Source organism: Ascaphus truei, unplaced genomic scaffold, assembly GCF_040206685.1.
Source record: "Ascaphus truei isolate aAscTru1 unplaced genomic scaffold, aAscTru1.hap1 HAP1_SCAFFOLD_163, whole genome shotgun sequence".
NCBI classification, from domain to species: Eukaryota; Metazoa; Chordata; class Amphibia; order Anura; family Ascaphidae; genus Ascaphus; species Ascaphus truei.
Genome location: NW_027454521.1, coordinates 306,141 through 328,228, shown reverse-complemented (window position 1 = coordinate 328,228; position 22,088 = coordinate 306,141). Strand labels below are relative to the sequence as shown.

The 22,088-nt window shown below is 40.5% G+C and overlaps 1 long non-coding RNA gene across 1 annotated transcript in view; it reads left to right on the top strand.

Moving 5' to 3' along the window:
- Positions 1 to 22,088, top strand: part of LOC142476631 (uncharacterized) — a 270,751-nt gene that overhangs the window by 231,248 nt on the left and 17,415 nt on the right. The gene's annotated exons all lie outside the window — the stretch shown is intronic.

Genomic DNA, 22,088 nt, shown 5'->3' with positions numbered 1-22,088 from the left:
CAAATACTATGGAAACCTCAACATTTATGCTGAAAGATGTAAATATTTTCAACAGTATGGTTGTGTTCACTAAACCTGTATATGGTTACTTTTATACAGTATTTGTTCAATGTAATGTTTTTGTGAGTTAATATTGTGGAACTGTCATTAAACTTTGTGGTTTACTATATAAAATACTTCGTCTTGTATAGTTATTGTTTTTGTATGTCCAGATTTTGTGAAAATATTCATGTTCTCAAAAAAAAGCAAGAAAGTTATATTTCCTGAAATTGAAGTTTACTGCACGATCCTAACACACTACACCTGTATAGCAAGTCCTCTACTATACGTTCTCACCATATATAAGGCCAGCATTTAGCAACAAGTCACGTTCATTCAACACTGAATGATGCATAAAATATACCTGGCTGTTAGAGGGCATACTTTTTACAATAACTTGTTCTCCTTGAATTATTCTAAGGATTTTGTATTGGGTGCAAGAATGTAAACTGGTTTGGCATTCCCTTCCGTAGGTGTAAAATGTATTACTTTGCCTCATAATGTATTGTTTTTTTAATCTGTAGCCTGCCTTTACATGCACAATCCTAGTTTACCAAAACATATATACAGCTCAACCCCATTATAAGGCGATCCGTTACAACGCGAATCTGCTTATACCGCGATGCAAGCGTGGCTCCCACTTTTCTTATTTATGAATACTTAACACGATTATTGATATCTTAAATACTTTATTGTACAATGCATACAATTATACATTATTTCTAACGCGATCTGCTTATAGCGCGATGTGATTCTTTGGACCCCAAGAAAAGCGTTATAAGGGGGTTGAGCGGTATAATGAAAATGTAGCAATGAAATGGTCTTTGTTTAAACAAATGTAATCAGACTTTAAAACATGTCTGCTTTAACTTCTTTTAAGTAAAATTTTATTTTCATCAAGGACCTCTTAATGAGGGGGTGGGAGTCTTCTCAATTACGCATTCAATCTTTAATTGCCAAGACCTTGATTTTTCTTGGACCTCTAACCATAACATTGAAGAAGGTGTAATGAAGGGAGCTTTGCTTGTGCTTATTCATTAAGGCTTGATAAAGATTACTTTGGTACAGTAACTGAAATGTCAAATATTAATGTTTTGAGTGCCTGTTTCTGGTTTTCATATTCTTTTCATAGGCAGAGATACTAGGGTTTAGTTAATCTTGAAATTCCTTTCAGATTTAGCAGGTCAATCAATGTCAGACTGTTCTTGGAACAACCAGTGCTGTGTCGTCATGGTTTTAGTACAGCAGTGTTATTTTGTTGATATGTGAACCTTCAGTTGCTTAGGTACTTGCAAAGAATATTACTATATAAGTGGTAACACAACCATTATTGTACATAGCATCCCCTGGGGTTACAGATGGGACAATGGGGGTTATTATTATATATATATATACATACACATATACATACACATCAACCAGTACAATAATTTAAAAGGGGGGAATTAAAATGGTTGAAGTGGATAATGACAAGTATACTGTATACCGATCCAAAAAAACAACTCCTGAGCATGTATGTACTGCTTACATGGATGTACTATTAGCATGTACAGTGTTGTTTGTTACTGCAGTTACCAATTTATTTCCATTTTAAATATTTAATTTCTCTGAAATGGTGCAAGCAAATTGTATGAAAAGTTGCAAACGAATACATGAATGTTTTGTATCCAGAGTCAGGGGGATGAGATGAGATGGGGTCATGTTCATACAGTATTTGAACTGTACATTACTAAAAGAAGGCTTTTTTTCTATGCAGATACAGTACAGTATAGTGTTTCAAACACATGCTATACACACGTACACACACATACACATACACACACACACACACACGAGGTAATGTAAAGATGTGGGTGAACAGAGCGAAAAAGATTGTACTAGAAACGCTTATTAACATCAAAGGAATGGGCCTAAAGCAAAAGTTTGAACAGCAGCAGCTGCAGTACCCCTGATATCTATGGATGGGACAGATACCCCCTGCAGACGCACGCACGCACGCACGCACACACACACACACACAGGGAGGGGTCTGTAGTGTGACAGAGCACACCAGCTTCGCCACCAGGCACTCCTTCTTGAATTAAAATAAAACTATCTCCTTACCTCTTTCTGGATGCCCCCTCTTTACCAACAAGAGGGACAGGACCAGCTCTCCTCAGCTTCCATTTTCCTCTTCCTTTCCTCTCTCCCTTGAAAACTTTCTGCACCTGAGACAGTGGGAGGGAGGGAGATAGAGCATGAAACAGCACCCCAAATCCTGTCCCATTACAAGCAGCACAGGCTTCTGTCCCTCTACTCCTCTGCCTCCAGTCATTTGCATGGGAGGGAGGAGCTGCTTGCTCTCTCTCTCCCTCTTTCTCCCTCTCTCTCCTCTCCCTCTCTCCCTCCCTCTCTCTTTTAGAAGCTTTACACCTGCCATCCTGCCTACAGTATGTGATGATATCACAATGTCTCTCTTACATCACAGACAGGCTGACATCATCACACAGGCTGGCGGCCAGCAAGAGACAGAAATGCAGATAGAGACACACTGACAAATACATACACTGTAGGCACAGGCACCATGCGGCTTCTGCACCATAAAAGTTCATTTGAATCAAAAATAATGTCATCTTTTAAGTGAGGCGCTATTGAAATCTTGGGGGTCTAAGTGTCAAGACAATCTTGACATAAAACGGAGGCATCATTTTCAATCATTCAATAATGATGTGGTTTTGGATGACAGTATTCTATGAGATATCATGGGAAAATAATAGGAGACATAATGGAAATACAGTATCGTCCAATTTGTGACCATAATGGGAATATACATAGCGCTTCCTTCACAGGAAATAATACATGTGACATAACGGGAATGTAGTAAGTATGTGGGTTTGGCTGGGATTATCCTACATCCTGCAGGGATATAATAACTGGGAAAACGCTATATTTGATACCGCCACGTTGTGGGATGAGCGAGTAAACATTGCATGTCATTTCCCAGAATCCCTTGCTGCAGTGGGAGCACTGTATGCTACTGTACTGTAGGTGATAATGGTTGAAATATATATATATATATATATAGATATAGATATATAAATATATATCTATATCTATATATATATATATATATATATATCTATATATATATATATATATATATACATACACATCAACCAGTACAATAATTTAAAAGGGGGGAATTAAAATGGTTGAAGTGGATAATGACAAGTATATACCGATCCAAAAAAACAACTCCTGAGCATGTATGTACTGCTTACATGGATGTACTATTAGCATGTACAGTGTTGTTTGTTACTGCAGTTACCAATTTATTTCCATTTTAAATATTTAATTTCTCTGAAATGGTGCAAGCAAATTGTATGAAAAGTTGCAAACGAATACATGAATGTTTTGTATCCAGAGTCAGGGGGATGAGATGAGATGGGGTCATGTTCATACAGTATTTGAACTGTACATTACTAAAAGAAGGCTTTTTTTCTATGCAGATACAGTATAGTGTTTCAAACACATGCTATACACACGTACACACACATACACATACACACACACACACACACACACACACGAGGTAATGTAAAGATGTGGGTGAACAGAGCGAAAAAGATTGTACTAGAAACGCTTATTAACATCAAAGGAATGGGCCTAAAGCAAAAGTTTGAACAGCAGCAGCTGCAGTACCCCTGATATCTATGGATGGGACAGATACCCCCTGCAGACGCACGCACGCACGCACGCACGCACACACACAGGGAGGGGTCTGTAGTGTGACAGAGCACACCAGCTTCGCCACCAGGCACTCCTTCTTGAATTAAAATAAAACTATCTCCTTACCTCTTTCTGGATGCCCCCTCTTTACCAACAAGAGGGACAGGACCAGCTCTCCTCAGCTTCCATTTTCCTCTTCCTTTCCTCTCTCCCTTGAAAACTTTCTGCACCTGAGACAGTGGGAGGGAGGGAGATAGAGCATGAAACAGCACCCCAAATCCTGTCCCATTACAAGCAGCACAGGCTTCTGTCCCTCTACTCCTCTGCCTCCAGTCATTTGCATGGGAGGGAGGAGCTGCTTGCTCTCTCTCTCCCTCTTTCTCCCTCTCTCTCCTCTCCCTCTCTCCCTCCCTCTCTCTTTTAGAAGCTTTACACCTGCCATCCTGCCTACAGTATGTGATGATATCACAATGTCTCTCTTACATCACAGACAGGCTGACATCATCACACAGGCTGGCGGCCAGCAAGAGACAGAAATGCAGATAGAGACACACTGACAAATACATACACTGTAGGCACAGGCACCATGCGGCTTCTGCACCATAAAAGTTCATTTGAATCAAAAATAATGTCATCTTTTAAGTGAGGCGCTATTGAAATCTTGGGGGTCTAAGTGTCAAGACAATCTTGACATAAAACGGAGGCATCATTTTCAATCATTCAATAATGATGTGGTTTTGGATGACAGTATTCTATGAGATATCATGGGAAAATAATAGGAGACATAATGGAAATACAGTATCGTCCAATTTGTGACCATAATGGGAATATACATAGCGCTTCCTTCACAGGAAATAATACATGTGACATAACGGGAATGTAGTAAGTATGTGGGTTTGGCTGGGATTATCCTACATCCTGCAGGGATATAATAACTGGGAAAACGCTATATTTGATACCGCCACGTTGTGGGATGAGCGAGTAAACATTGCATGTCATTTCCCAGAATCCCTTGCTGCAGTGGGAGCACTGTATGCTACTGTACTGTAGGTGATAATGGTTGAAATATATATATATATATATATAGATATAGATATATAAATATATATCTATATCTATATATATATATATATATATATATATATATATCTATATATATATATATATATACATACACATCAACCAGTACAATAATTTAAAAGGGGGGAATTAAAATGGTTGAAGTGGATAATGACAAGTATATACCGATCCAAAAAAACAACTCCTGAGCATGTATGTACTGCTTACATGGATGTACTATTAGCATGTACAGTGTTGTTTGTTACTGCAGTTACCAATTTATTTCCATTTTAAATATTTAATTTCTCTGAAATGGTGCAAGCAAATTGTATGAAAAGTTGCAAACGAATACATGAATGTTTTGTATCCAGAGTCAGGGGGATGAGATGAGATGGGGTCATGTTCATACAGTATTTGAACTGTACATTACTAAAAGAAGGCTTTTTTTCTATGCAGATACAGTATAGTGTTTCAAACACATGCTATACACACGTACACACACATACACATACACACACACACACACACACACACACACGAGGTAATGTAAAGATGTGGGTGAACAGAGCGAAAAAGATTGTACTAGAAACGCTTATTAACATCAAAGGAATGGGCCTAAAGCAAAAGTTTGAACAGCAGCAGCTGCAGTACCCCTGATATCTATGGATGGGACAGATACCCCCTGCAGACGCACGCACGCACGCACGCACGCACACACACACAGGGAGGGGTCTGTAGTGTGACAGAGCACACCAGCTTCGCCACCAGGCACTCCTTCTTGAATTAAAATAAAACTATCTCCTTACCTCTTTCTGGATGCCCCCTCTTTACCAACAAGAGGGACAGGACCAGCTCTCCTCAGCTTCCATTTTCCTCTTCCTTTCCTCTCTCCCTTGAAAACTTTCTGCACCTGAGACAGTGGGAGGGAGGGAGATAGAGCATGAAACAGCACCCCAAATCCTGTCCCATTACAAGCAGCACAGGCTTCTGTCCCTCTACTCCTCTGCCTCCAGTCATTTGCATGGGAGGGAGGAGCTGCTTGCTCTCTCTCTCCCTCTTTCTCCCTCTCTCTCCTCTCCCTCTCTCCCTCCCTCTCTCTTTTAGAAGCTTTACACCTGCCATCCTGCCTACAGTATGTGATGATATCACAATGTCTCTCTTACATCACAGACAGGCTGACATCATCACACAGGCTGGCGGCCAGCAAGAGACAGAAATGCAGATAGAGACACACTGACAAATACATACACTGTAGGCACAGGCACCATGCGGCTTCTGCACCATAAAAGTTCATTTGAATCAAAAATAATGTCATCTTTTAAGTGAGGCGCTATTGAAATCTTGGGGGTCTAAGTGTCAAGACAATCTTGACATAAAACGGAGGCATCATTTTCAATCATTCAATAATGATGTGGTTTTGGATGACAGTATTCTATGAGATATCATGGGAAAATAATAGGAGACATAATGGAAATACAGTATCGTCCAATTTGTGACCATAATGGGAATATACATAGCGCTTCCTTCACAGGAAATAATACATGTGACATAACGGGAATGTAGTAAGTATGTGGGTTTGGCTGGGATTATCCTACATCCTGCAGGGATATAATAACTGGGAAAACGCTATATTTGATACCGCCACGTTGTGGGATGAGCGAGTAAACATTGCATGTCATTTCCCAGAATCCCTTGCTGCAGTGGGAGCACTGTATGCTACTGTACTGTAGGTGATAATGGTTGAAATATATCTATATATATATATATAGATATATATATATATATATCTATATATATATATATATATATATATATATATATATACATACACATCAACCAGTACAATAATTTAAAAGGGGGGAATTAAAATGGTTGAAGTGGATAATGACAAGTATATACCGATCCAAAAAAACAACTCCTGAGCATGTATGTACTGCTTACATGGATGTACTATTAGCATGTACAGTGTTGTTTGTTACTGCAGTTACCAATTTATTTCCATTTTAAATATTTAATTTCTCTGAAATGGTGCAAGCAAATTGTATGAAAAGTTGCAAACGAATACATGAATGTTTTGTATCCAGAGTCAGGGGGATGAGATGAGATGGGGTCATGTTCATACAGTATTTGAACTGTACATTACTAAAAGAAGGCTTTTTTTCTATGCAGATACAGTATAGTGTTTCAAACACATGCTATACACACGTACACACACATACACATACACACACACACACACACACACACGAGGTAATGTAAAGATGTGGGTGAACAGAGCGAAAAAGATTGTACTAGAAACGCTTATTAACATCAAAGGAATGGGCCTAAAGCAAAAGTTTGAACAGCAGCAGCTGCAGTACCCCTGATATCTATGGATAGGACAGATACCCCCTGCAGACGCACGCACGCACGCACGCACGCACGCACACACACAGGGAGGGGTCTGTAGTGTGACAGAGCACACCAGCTTCGCCACCAGGCACTCCTTCTTGAATTAAAATAAAACTATCTCCTTACCTCTTTCTGGATGCCCCCTCTTTACCAACAAGAGGGACAGGACCAGCTCTCCTCAGCTTCCATTTTCCTCTTCCTTTCCTCTCTCCCTTGAAAACTTTCTGCACCTGAGACAGTGGGAGGGAGGGAGATAGAGCATGAAACAGCACCCCAAATCCTGTCCCATTACAAGCAGCACAGGCTTCTGTCCCTCTACTCCTCTGCCTCCAGTCATTTGCATGGGAGGGAGGAGCTGCTTGCTCTCTCTCTCCCTCTTTCTCCCTCTCTCTCCTCTCCCTCCCTCCCTCTCTCTTTTAGAAGCTTTACACCTGCCATCCTGCCTACAGTATGTGATGATATCACAATGTCTCTCTTACATCACAGACAGGCTGACATCATCACACAGGCTGGCGGCCAGCAAGAGACAGAAATGCAGATAGAGACACACTGACAAATACATACACTGTAGGCACAGGCACCATGCGGCTTCTGCACCATAAAAGTTCATTTGAATCAAAAATAATGTCATCTTTTAAGTGAGGCGCTATTGAAATCTTGGGGGTCTAAGTGTCAAGACAATCTTGACATAAAACGGAGGCATCATTTTCAATCATTCAATAATGATGTGGTTTTGGATGACAGTATTCTATGAGATATCATGGGAAAATAATAGGAGACATAATGGAAATACAGTATCGTCCAATTTGTGACCATAATGGGAATATACATAGCGCTTCCTTCACAGGAAATAATACATGTGACATAACGGGAATGTAGTAAGTATGTGGGTTTGGCTGGGATTATCCTACATCCTGCAGGGATATAATAACTGGGAAAACGCTATATTTGATACCGCCACGTTGTGGGATGAGCGAGTAAACATTGCATGTCATTTCCCAGAATCCCTTGCTGCAGTGGGAGCACTGTATGCTACTGTACTGTAGGTGATAATGGTTGAAATATATATATATATATATATATATAGATATATATATATATATATCTATATATATATATATATCTATATATATACATACACATCAACCAGTACAATAATTTAAAAGGGGGGAATTAAAATGGTTGAAGTGGATAATGACAAGTATATACCGATCCAAAAAAACAACTCCTGAGCATGTATGTACTGCTTACATGGATGTACTATTAGCATGTACAGTGTTGTTTGTTACTGCAGTTACCAATTTATTTCCATTTTAAATATTTAATTTCTCTGAAATGGTGCAAGCAAATTGTATGAAAAGTTGCAAACGAATACATGAATGTTTTGTATCCAGAGTCAGGGGGATGAGATGAGATGGGGTCATGTTCATACAGTATTTGAACTGTACATTACTAAAAGAAGGCTTTTTTTCTATGCAGATACAGTATAGTGTTTCAAACACATGCTATACACACGTACACACACATACACATACACACACACACACACACACACACACACACGAGGTAATGTAAAGATGTGGGTGAACAGAGCGAAAAAGATTGTACTAGAAACGCTTATTAACATCAAAGGAATGGGCCTAAAGCAAAAGTTTGAACAGCAGCAGCTGCAGTACCCCTGATATCTATGGATAGGACAGATACCCCCTGCAGACGCACGCACGCACGCACGCACGCACGCACACACACAGGGAGGGGTCTGTAGTGTGACAGAGCACACCAGCTTCGCCACCAGGCACTCCTTCTTGAATTAAAATAAAACTATCTCCTTACCTCTTTCTGGATGCCCCCTCTTTACCAACAAGAGGGACAGGACCAGCTCTCCTCAGCTTCCATTTTCCTCTTCCTTTCCTCTCTCCCTTGAAAACTTTCTGCACCTGAGACAGTGGGAGGGAGGGAGATAGAGCATGAAACAGCACCCCAAATCCTGTCCCATTACAAGCAGCACAGGCTTCTGTCCCTCTACTCCTCTGCCTCCAGTCATTTGCATGGGAGGGAGGAGCTGCTTGCTCTCTCTCTCCCTCTTTCTCCCTCTCTCTCCTCTCCCTCTCTCCCTCCCTCTCTCTTTTAGAAGCTTTACACCTGCCATCCTGCCTACAGTATGTGATGATATCACAATGTCTCTCTTACATCACAGACAGGCTGACATCATCACACAGGCTGGCGGCCAGCAAGAGACAGAAATGCAGATAGAGACACACTGACAAATACATACACTGTAGGCACAGGCACCATGCGGCTTCTGCACCATAAAAGTTCATTTGAATCAAAAATAATGTCATCTTTTAAGTGAGGCGCTATTGAAATCTTGGGGGTCTAAGTGTCAAGACAATCTTGACATAAAACGGAGGCATCATTTTCAATCATTCAATAATGATGTGGTTTTGGATGACAGTATTCTATGAGATATCATGGGAAAATAATAGGAGACATAATGGAAATACAGTATCGTCCAATTTGTGACCATAATGGGAATATACATAGCGCTTCCTTCACAGGAAATAATACATGTGACATAACGGGAATGTAGTAAGTATGTGGGTTTGGCTGGGATTATCCTACATCCTGCAGGGATATAATAACTGGGAAAACGCTATATTTGATACCGCCACGTTGTGGGATGAGCGAGTAAACATTGCATGTCATTTCCCAGAATCCCTTGCTGCAGTGGGAGCACTGTATGCTACTGTACTGTAGGTGATAATGGTTGAAATATATATATATATATATATATAGATATAGATATATATATCTATATCTATATATATATATATATATATATATATATATATATATATATATACATACACATCAACCAGTACAATAATTTAAAAGGGGGGAATTAAAATGGTTGAAGTGGATAATGACAAGTATATACCGATCCAAAAAAACAACTCCTGAGCATGTATGTACTGCTTACATGGATGTACTATTAGCATGTACAGTGTTGTTTGTTACTGCAGTTACCAATTTATTTCCATTTTAAATATTTAATTTCTCTGAAATGGTGCAAGCAAATTGTATGAAAAGTTGCAAACGAATACATGAATGTTTTGTATCCAGAGTCAGGGGGATGAGATGAGATGGGGTCATGTTCATACAGTATTTGAACTGTACATTACTAAAAGAAGGCTTTTTTTCTATGCAGATACAGTATAGTGTTTCAAACACATGCTATACACACGTACACACACATACACATACACACACACACACACACACACACACGAGGTAATGTAAAGATGTGGGTGAACAGAGCGAAAAAGATTGTACTAGAAACGCTTATTAACATCAAAGGAATGGGCCTAAAGCAAAAGTTTGAACAGCAGCAGCTGCAGTACCCCTGATATCTATGGATGGGACAGATACCCCCTGCAGACGCACGCACGCACGCACGCACGCACACACACAGGGAGGGGTCTGTAGTGTGACAGAGCACACCAGCTTCGCCACCAGGCACTCCTTCTTGAATTAAAATAAAACTATCTCCTTACCTCTTTCTGGATGCCCCCTCTTTACCAACAAGAGGGACAGGACCAGCTCTCCTCAGCTTCCATTTTCCTCTTCCTTTCCTCTCTCCCTTGAAAACTTTCTGCACCTGAGACAGTGGGAGGGAGGGAGATAGAGCATGAAACAGCACCCCAAATCCTGTCCCATTACAAGCAGCACAGGCTTCTGTCCCTCTACTCCTCTGCCTCCAGTCATTTGCATCGGAGGGAGGAGCTGCTTGCTCTCTCTCTCCCTCTTTCTCCCTCTCTCTCCTCTACCTCTCTCCCTCCCTCTCTCTTTTAGAAGCTTTACACCTGCCATCCTGCCTACAGTATGTGATGATATCACAATGTCTCTCTTACATCACAGACAGGCTGACATCATCACACAGGCTGGCGGCCAGCAAGAGACAGAAATGCAGATAGAGACACACTGACAAATACATACACTGTAGGCACAGGCACCATGCGGCTTCTGCACCATAAAAGTTCATTTGAATCAAAAATAATGTCATCTTTTAAGTGAGGCGCTATTGAAATCTTGGGGGTCTAAGTGTCAAGACAATCTTGACATAAAACGGAGGCATCATTTTCAATCATTCAATAATGATGTGGTTTTGGATGACAGTATTCTATGAGATATCATGGGAAAATAATAGGAGACATAATGGAAATACAGTATCGTCCAATTTGTGACCATAATGGGAATATACATAGCGCTTCCTTCACAGGAAATAATACATGTGACATAACGGGAATGTAGTAAGTATGTGGGTTTGGCTGGGATTATCCTACATCCTGCAGGGATATAATAACTGGGAAAACGCTATATTTGATACCGCCACGTTGTGGGATGAGCGAGTAAACATTGCATGTCATTTCCCAGAATCCCTTGCTGCAGTGGGAGCACTGTATGCTACTGTACTGTAGGTGATAATGGTTGAAATATATATATATATATATATATATAGATATAGATATATAAATATATATCTATATCTATATATATATATATATATATATATATATATATATATATATATATATATATACATACACATCAACCAGTACAATAATTTAAAAGGGGGGAATTAAAATGGTTGAAGTGGATAATGACAAGTATATACCGATCCAAAAAAACAACTCCTGAGCATGTATGTACTGCTTACATGGATGTACTATTAGCATGTACAGTGTTGTTTGTTACTGCAGTTACCAATTTATTTCCATTTTAAATATTTAATTTCTCTGAAATGGTGCAAGCAAATTGTATGAAAAGTTGCAAACGAATACATGAATGTTTTGTATCCAGAGTCAGGGGGATGAGATGAGATGGGGTCATGTTCATACAGTATTTGAACTGTACATTACTAAAAGAAGGCTTTTTTTCTATGCAGATACAGTATAGTGTTTCAAACACATGCTATACACACGTACACACACATACACATACACACACACACACACACACACACGAGGTAATGTAAAGATGTGGGTGAACAGAGCGAAAAAGATTGTACTAGAAACGCTTATTAACATCAAAGGAATGGGCCTAAAGCAAAAGTTTGAACAGCAGCAGCTGCAGTACCCCTGATATCTATGGATGGGACAGATACCCCCTGCAGACGCACGCACGCACGCACGCACGCACACACACAGGGAGGGGTCTGTAGTGTGACAGAGCACACCAGCTTCGCCACCAGGCACTCCTTCTTGAATTAAAATAAAACTATCTCCTTACCTCTTTCTGGATGCCCCCTCTTTACCAACAAGAGGGACAGGACCAGCTCTCCTCAGCTTCCATTTTCCTCTTCCTTTCCTCTCTCCCTTGAAAACTTTCTGCACCTGAGACAGTGGGAGGGAGGGAGATAGAGCATGAAACAGCACCCCAAATCCTGTCCCATTACAAGCAGCACAGGCTTCTGTCCCTCTACTCCTCTGCCTCCAGTCATTTGCATGGGAGGGAGGAGCTGCTTGCTCTCTCTCTCCCTCTTTCTCCCTCTCTCTCCTCTCCCTCTCTCCCTCCCTCTCTCTTTTAGAAGCTTTACACCTGCCATCCTGCCTACAGTATGTGATGATATCACAATGTCTCTCTTACATCACAGACAGGCTGACATCATCACACAGGCTGGCGGCCAGCAAGAGACAGAAATGCAGATAGAGACACACTGACAAATACATACACTGTAGGCACAGGCACCATGCGGCTTCTGCACCATAAAAGTTCATTTGAATCAAAAATAATGTCATCTTTTAAGTGAGGCGCTATTGAAATCTTGGGGGTCTAAGTGTCAAGACAATCTTGACATAAAACGGAGGCATCATTTTCAATCATTCAATAATGATGTGGTTTTGGATGACAGTATTCTATGAGATATCATGGGAAAATAATAGGAGACATAATGGAAATACAGTATCGTCCAATTTGTGACCATAATGGGAATATACATAGCGCTTCCTTCACAGGAAATAATACATGTGACATAACGGGAATGTAGTAAGTATGTGGGTTTGGCTGGGATTATCCTACATCCTGCAGGGATATAATAACTGGGAAAACGCTATATTTGATACCGCCACGTTGTGGGATGAGCGAGTAAACATTGCATGTCATTTCCCAGAATCCCTTGCTGCAGTGGGAGCACTGTATGCTACTGTACTGTAGGTGATAATGGTTGAAATATATATATATATATATATATAGATATATATATATATCTATATATATATATCTATATATATATATATACATACACATCAACCAGTACAATAATTTAAAAGGGGGGAATTAAAATGGTTGAAGTGGATAATGACAAGTATATACCGATCCAAAAAAACAACTCCTGAGCATGTATGTACTGCTTACATGGATGTACTATTAGCATGTACAGTGTTGTTTGTTACTGCAGTTACCAATTTATTTCCATTTTAAATATTTAATTTCTCTGAAATGGTGCAAGCAAATTGTATGAAAAGTTGCAAACGAATACATGAATGTTTTGTATCCAGAGTCAGGGGGATGAGATGAGATGGGGTCATGTTCATACAGTATTTGAACTGTACATTACTAAAAGAAGGCTTTTTTTCTATGCAGATACAGTATAGTGTTTCAAACACATGCTATACACACGTACACACACATACACATACACACACACACACACACACACGAGGTAATGTAAAGATGTGGGTGAACAGAGCGAAAAAGATTGTACTAGAAACGCTTATTAACATCAAAGGAATGGGCCTAAAGCAAAAGTTTGAACAGCAGCAGCTGCAGTACCCCTGATATCTATGGATAGGACAGATACCCCCTGCAGACGCACGCACGCACGCACGCACGCACGCACGCACACACACAGGGAGGGGTCTGTAGTGTGACAGAGCACACCAGCTTCGCCACCAGGCACTCCTTCTTGAATTAAAATAAAACTATCTCCTTACCTCTTTCTGGATGCCCCCTCTTTACCAACAAGAGGGACAGGACCAGCTCTCCTCAGCTTCCATTTTCCTCTTCCTTTCCTCTCTCCCTTGAAAACTTTCTGCACCTGAGACAGTGGGAGGGAGGGAGATAGAGCATGAAACAGCACCCCAAATCCTGTCCCATTACAAGCAGCACAGGCTTCTGTCCCTCTACTCCTCTGCCTCCAGTCATTTGCATGGGAGGGAGGAGCTGCTTGCTCTCTCTCTCCCTCTTTCTCCCTCTCTCTCCTCTCCCTCTCTCCCTCCCTCTCTCTTTTAGAAGCTTTACACCTGCCATCCTGCCTACAGTATGTGATGATATCACAATGTCTCTCTTACATCACAGACAGGCTGACATCATCACACAGGCTGGCGGCCAGCAAGAGACAGAAATGCAGATAGAGACACACTGACAAATACATACACTGTAGGCACAGGCACCATGCGGCTTCTGCACCATAAAAGTTCATTTGAATCAAAAATAATGTCATCTTTTAAGTGAGGCGCTATTGAAATCTTGGGGGTCTAAGTGTCAAGACAATCTTGACATAAAACGGAGGCATCATTTTCAATCATTCAATAATGATGTGGTTTTGGATGACAGTATTCTATGAGATATCATGGGAAAATAATAGGAGACATAATGGAAATACAGTATCGTCCAATTTGTGACCATAATGGGAATATACATAGCGCTTCCTTCACAGGAAATAATACATGTGACATAACGGGAATGTAGTAAGTATGTGGGTTTGGCTGGGATTATCCTACATCCTGCAGGGATATAATAACTGGGAAAACGCTATATTTGATACCGCCACGTTGTGGGATGAGCGAGTAAACATTGCATGTCATTTCCCAGAATCCCTTGCTGCAGTGGGAGCACTGTATGCTACTGTACTGTAGGTGATAATGGTTGAAATATATATATATATATATATATATATAGATATAGATATATATATCTATATCTATATATATATATATATATATATATATATATATATATATATATATATATATATATATATACATACACATCAACCAGTACAATAATTTAAAAGGGGGGAATTAAAATGGTTGAAGTGGATAATGACAAGTATATACCGATCCAAAAAAACAACTCCTGAGCATGTATGTACTGCTTACATGGATGTACTATTAGCATGTACAGTGTTGTTTGTTACTGCAGTTACCAATTTATTTCCATTTTAAATATTTAATTTCTCTGAAATGGTGCAAGCAAATTGTATGAAAAGTTGCAAACGAATACATGAATGTTTTGTATCCAGAGTCAGGGGGATGAGATGAGATGGGGTCATGTTCATACAGTATTTGAACTGTACATTACTAAAAGAAGGCTTTTTTTCTATGCAGATACAGTATAGTGTTTCAAACACATGCTATACACACGTACACACACATACACATACACACACACACACACACACACACACGAGGTAATGTAAAGATGTGGGTGAACAGAGCGAAAAAGATTGTACTAGAAACGCTTATTAACATCAAAGGAATGGGCCTAAAGCAAAAGTTTGAACAGCAGCAGCTGCAGTACCCCTGATATCTATGGATGGGACAGATACCCCCTGCAGACGCACGCACGCACGCACGCACACACACAGGGAGGGGTCTGTAGTGTGACAGAGCACACCAGCTTCGCCACCAGGCACTCCTTCTTGAATTAAAATAAAACTATCTCCTTACCTCTTTCTGGATGCCCCCTCTTTACCAACAAGAGGGACAGGACCAGCTCTCCTCAGCTTCCATTTTCCTCTTCCTTTCCTCTCTCCCTTGAAAACTTTCTGCACCTGAGACAGTGGGAGGGAGGGAGATAGAGCATGAAACAGCACCCCAAATCCTGTCCCATTACAAGCAGCACAGGCTTCTGTCCCTCTACTCCTCTGCCTCCAGTCATTTGCATGGGAGGGAGGAGCTGCTTGCTCTCTCTCTCCCTCTTTCTCCCTCTCTCTCCTCTCCCTCTCTCCCTCCCTCTCTCTTTTAGAAGCTTTACACCTGCCATCCTGCCTACAGTATGTGATGATATCACAATGTCTCTCTTACATCACAGACAGGCTGACATCATCACACAGGCTGGCGGCCAGCAAGAGACAGAAATGCAGATAGAGACACACTGACAAATACATACACTGTAGGCACAGGCACCATGCGGCTTCTGCACCATAAAAGTTCATTTGAATCAAAAATAATGTCATCTTTTAAGTGAGGCGCTATTGAAATCTTGGGGGTCTAAGTGTCAAGACAATCTTGACATAAAACGGAGGCATCATTTTCAATCATTCAATAATGATGTGGTTTTGGATGACAGTATTCTATGAGATATCATGGGAAAATAATAGGAGACATAATGGAAATACAGTATCGTCCAATTTGTGACCATAATGGGAATATACATAGCGCTTCCTTCACAGGAAATAATACATGTGACATAACGGGAATGTAGTAAGTATGTGGGTTTGGCTGGGATTATCCTACATCCTGCAGGGATATAATAACTGGGAAAACGCTATATTTGATACCGCCACGTTGTGGGATGAGCGAGTAAACATTGCATGTCATTTCCCAGAATCCCTTGCTGCAGTGGGAGCACTGTATGCTACTGTACTGTAGGTGATAATGGTTGAAATATATATATATATATATATATAGATATATATATATATATCTATATATATATATATATCTATATATATACATACACATCAACCAGTACAATAATTTAAAAGGGGGGAATTAAAATGGTTGAAGTGGATAATGACAAGTATATACCGATCCAAAAAAACAACTCCTGAGCATGTATGTACTGCTTACATGGATGTACTATTAGCATGTACAGTGTTGTTTGTTACTGCAGTTACCAATTTATTTCCATTTTAAATATTTAATTTCTCTGAAATGGTGCAAGCAAATTGTATGAAAAGTTGCAAACGAATACATGAATGTTTTGTATCCAGAGTCAGGGGGATGAGATGAGATGGGGTCATGTTCATACAGTATTTGAACTGTACATTACTAAAAGAAGGCTTTTTTTCTATGCAGATACAGTATAGTGTTTCAAACACATGCTATACACACGTACACACACATACACATACACACACACACACACACACACACACGAGGTAATGTAAAGATGTGGGTGAACAGAGCGAAAAAGATTGTACTAGAAACGCTTATTAACATCAAAGGAATGGGCCTAAAGCAAAAGTTTGAACAGCAGCAGCTGCAGTACCCCTGATATCTATGGATAGGACAGATACCCCCTGCAGACGCACGCACGCACGCACGCACGCACGCACACACACAGGGAGGGGTCTGTAGTGTGACAGAGCACACCAGCTTCGCCACCAGGCACTCCTTCTTGAATTAAAATAAAACTATCTCCTTACCTCTTTCTGGATGCCCCCTCTTTACCAACAAGAGGGACAGGACCAGCTCTCCTCAGCTTCCATTTTCCTCTTCCTTTCCTCTCTCCCTTGAAAACTTTCTGCACCTGAGACAGTGGGAGGGAGGGAGATAGAGCATGAAACAGCACCCCAAATCCTGTCCCATTACAAGCAGCACAGGCTTCTGTCCCTCTACTCCTCTGCCTCCAGTCATTTGCATGGGAGGGAGGAGCTGCTTGCTCTCTCTCTCCCTCTTTCTCCCTCTCTCTCCTCTCCCTCTCTCCCTCCCTCTCTCTTTTAGAAGCTTTACACCTGCCATCCTGCCTACAGTATGTGATGATATCACAATGTCTCTCTTACATCACAGACAGGCTGACATCATCACACAGGCTGGCGGCCAGCAAGAGACAGAAATGCAGATAGAGACACACTGACAAATACATACACTGTAGGCACAGGCACCATGCGGCTTCTGCACCATAAAAGTTCATTTGAATCAAAAATAATGTCATCTTTTAAGTGAGGCGCTATTGAAATCTTGGGGGTCTAAGTGTCAAGACAATCTTGACATAAAACGGAGGCATCATTTTCAATCATTCAATAATGATGTGGTTTTGGATGACAGTATTCTATGAGATATCATGGGAAAATAATAGGAGACATAATGGAAATACAGTATCGTCCAATTTGTGACCATAATGGGAATATACATAGCGCTTCCTTCACAGGAAATAATACATGTGACATAACGGGAATGTAGTAAGTATGTGGGTTTGGCTGGGATTATCCTACATCCTGCAGGGATATAATAACTGGGAAAACGCTATATTTGATACCGCCACGTTGTGGGATGAGCGAGTAAACATTGCATGTCATTTCCCAGAATCCCTTGCTGCAGTGGGAGCACTGTATGCTACTGTACTGTAGGTGATAATGGTTGAAATATATATATATATATATATATATATAGATATAGATATATATATCTATATCTATATATATATATATATATATATATATATATATATATATATATATATATATATATACATACACATCAACCAGTACAATAATTTAAAAGGGGGGAATTAAAATGGTTGAAGTGGATAATGACAAGTATATACCGATCCAAAAAAACAACTCCTGAGCATGTATGTACTGCTTACATGGATGTACTATTAGCATGTACAGTGTTGTTTGTTACTGCAGTTACCAATTTATTTCCATTTTAAATATTTAATTTCTCTGAAATGGTGCAAGCAAATTGTATGAAAAGTTGCAAACGAATACATGAATGTTTTGTATCCAGAGTCAGGGGGATGAGATGAGATGGGGTCATGTTCATACAGTATTTGAACTGTACATTACTAAAAGAAGGCTTTTTTTCTATGCAGATACAGTATAGTGTTTCAAACACATGCTATACACACGTACACACACATACACATACACACACACACACACACACACACACGAGGTAATGTAAAGATGTGGGTGAACAGAGCGAAAAAGATTGTACTAGAAACGCTTATTAATATCAAAGGAATGCGCCTAAAGCAAAAGTTTGAACAGCAGCAGCTGCAGTACCCCTGATATCTATGGATGGGACAGATACCCCCTGCAGACGCACGCACGCACGCACGCACGCACACACACAGGGAGGGGTCTGTAGTGTGACAGAGCACACCAGCTTCGCCACCAGGCACTCCTTCTTGAATTAAAATAAAACTATCTCCTTACCTCTTTCTGGATGCCCCCTCTTTACCAACAAGAGGGACAGGACCAGCTCTCCTCAGCTTCCATTTTCCTCTTCCTTTCCTCTCTCCCTTGAAAACTTTCTGCACCTGAGACAGTGGGAGGGAGGGAGATAGAGCATGAAACAGCACCCCAAATCCTGTCCCATTACAAGCAGCACAGGCTTCTGTCCCTCTACTCCTCTGCCTCCAGTCATTTGCATGGGAGGGAGGAGCTGCTTGCTCTCTCTCTCCCTCTTTCTCCCTCTCTCTCCTCTCCCTCTCTCCCTCCCTCTCTCTTTTAGAAGCTTTACACCTGCCATCCTGCCTACAGTATGTGATGATATCACAATGTCTCTCTTACATCACAGACAGGCTGACATCATCACACAGGCTGGCGGCCAGCAAGAGACAGAAATGCAGATAGAGACACACTGACAAATACATACACTGTAGGCACAGGCACCATGCGGCTTCTGCACCATAAAAGTTCATTTGAATCAAAAATAATGTCATCTTTTAAGTGAGGCGCTATTGAAATCTTGGGGGTCTAAGTGTCAAGACAATCTTGACATAAAACGGAGGCATCATTTTCAATCATTCAATAATGATGTGGTTTTGGATGACAGTATTCTATGAGATATCATGGGAAAATAATAGGAGACATAATGGAAATACAGTATCGTCCAATTTGTGACCATAATGGGAATATACATAGCGCTTCCTTCACAGGAAATAATACATGTGACATAACGGGAATGTAGTAAGTATGTGGGTTTGGCTGGGATTATCCTACATCCTGCAGGGATATAATAACTGGGAAAACGCTATATTTGATACCGCCACGTTGTGGGATGAGCGAGTAAACATTGCATGTCATTTCCCAGAATCCCTTGCTGCAGTGGGAGCACTGTATGCTACTGTACTGTAGGTGATAATGGTTGAAATATATATATATATATATATATAGATATATATATATATATATATCTATATATATATATATATCTATATATATACATACACATCAACCAGTACAATAATTTAAAAGGGGGGAATTAAAATGGTTGAAGTGGATAATGACAAGTATATACCGATCCAAAAAAACAACTCCTGAGCATGTATGTACTGCTTACATGGATGTACTATTAGCATGTACAGTGTTGTTTGTTACTGCAGTTACCAATTTATTTCCATTTTAAATATTTAATTTCTCTGAAATGGTGCAAGCAAATTGTATGAAAAGTTGCAAACGAATACATGAATGTTTTGTATCCAGAGTCAGGGGGATGAGATGAGATGGGGTCATGTTCATACAGTATTTGAACTGTACATTACTAAAAGAAGGCTTTTTTTCTATGCAGATACAGTATAGTGTTTCAAACACATGCTATACACACGTACACACACATACACATACACACACACACACACACACACACACACACGAGGTAATGTAAAGATGTGGGTGAACAGAGCGAAAAAGATTGTACTAGAAACGCTTATTAACATCAAAGGAATGGGCCTAAAGCAAAAGTTTGAACAGCAGCAGCTGCAGTACCCCTGATATCTATGGATAGGACAGATACCCCCTGCAGACGCACGCACGCACGCACGCACGCACGCACGCACACACACAGGGAGGGGTCTGTAGTGTGACAGAGCACACCAGCTTCGCCACCAGGCACTCCTTCTTGAATTAAAATAAAACTATCTCCTTACCTCTTTCTGGATGCCCCCTCTTTACCAACAAGAGGGACAGGACCAGCTCTCCTCAGCTTCCATTTTCCTCTTCCTTTCCTCTCTCCCTTGAAAACTTTCTGCACCTGAGACAGTGGGAGGGAGGGAGATAGAGCATGAAACAGCACCCCAAATCCTGTCCCATTACAAGCAGCACAGGCTTCTGTCCCTCTACTCCTCTGCCTCCAGTCATTTGCATGGGAGGGAGGAGCTGCTTGCTCTCTCTCTCCCTCTTTCTCCCTCTCTCTCCTCTCCCTCTCTCCCTCCCTCTCTCTTTTAGAAGCTTTACACCTGCCATCCTGCCTACAGTATGTGATGATATCACAATGTCTCTCTTACATCACAGACAGGCTGACATCATCACACAGGCTGGCGGCCAGCAAGAGACAGAAATGCAGATAGAGACACACTGACAAATACATACACTGTAGGCACAGGCACCATGCGGCTTCTGCACCATAAAAGTTCATTTGAATCAAAAATAATGTCATCTTTTAAGTGAGGCGCTATTGAAATCTTGGGGGTCTAAGTGTCAAGACAATCTTGACATAAAACGGAGGCATCATTTTCAATCATTCAATAATGATGTGGTTTTGGATGACAGTATTCTATGAGATATCATGGGAAAATAATAGGAGACATAATGGAAATACAGTATCGTCCAATTTGTGACCATAATGGGAATATACATAGCGCTTCCTTCACAGGAAATAATACATGTGACATAACGGGAATGTAGTAAGTATGTGGGTTTGGCTGGGATTATCCTACATCCTGCAGGGATATAATAACTGGGAAAACGCTATATTTGATACCGCCACGTTGTGGGATGAGCGAGTAAACATTGCATGTCATTTCCCAGAATCCCTTGCTGCAGTGGGAGCACTGTATGCTACTGTACTGTAGGTGATAATGGTTGAAATATATATATATATATATATATATAGATATAGATATATATATCTATATCTATATATATATATATATAT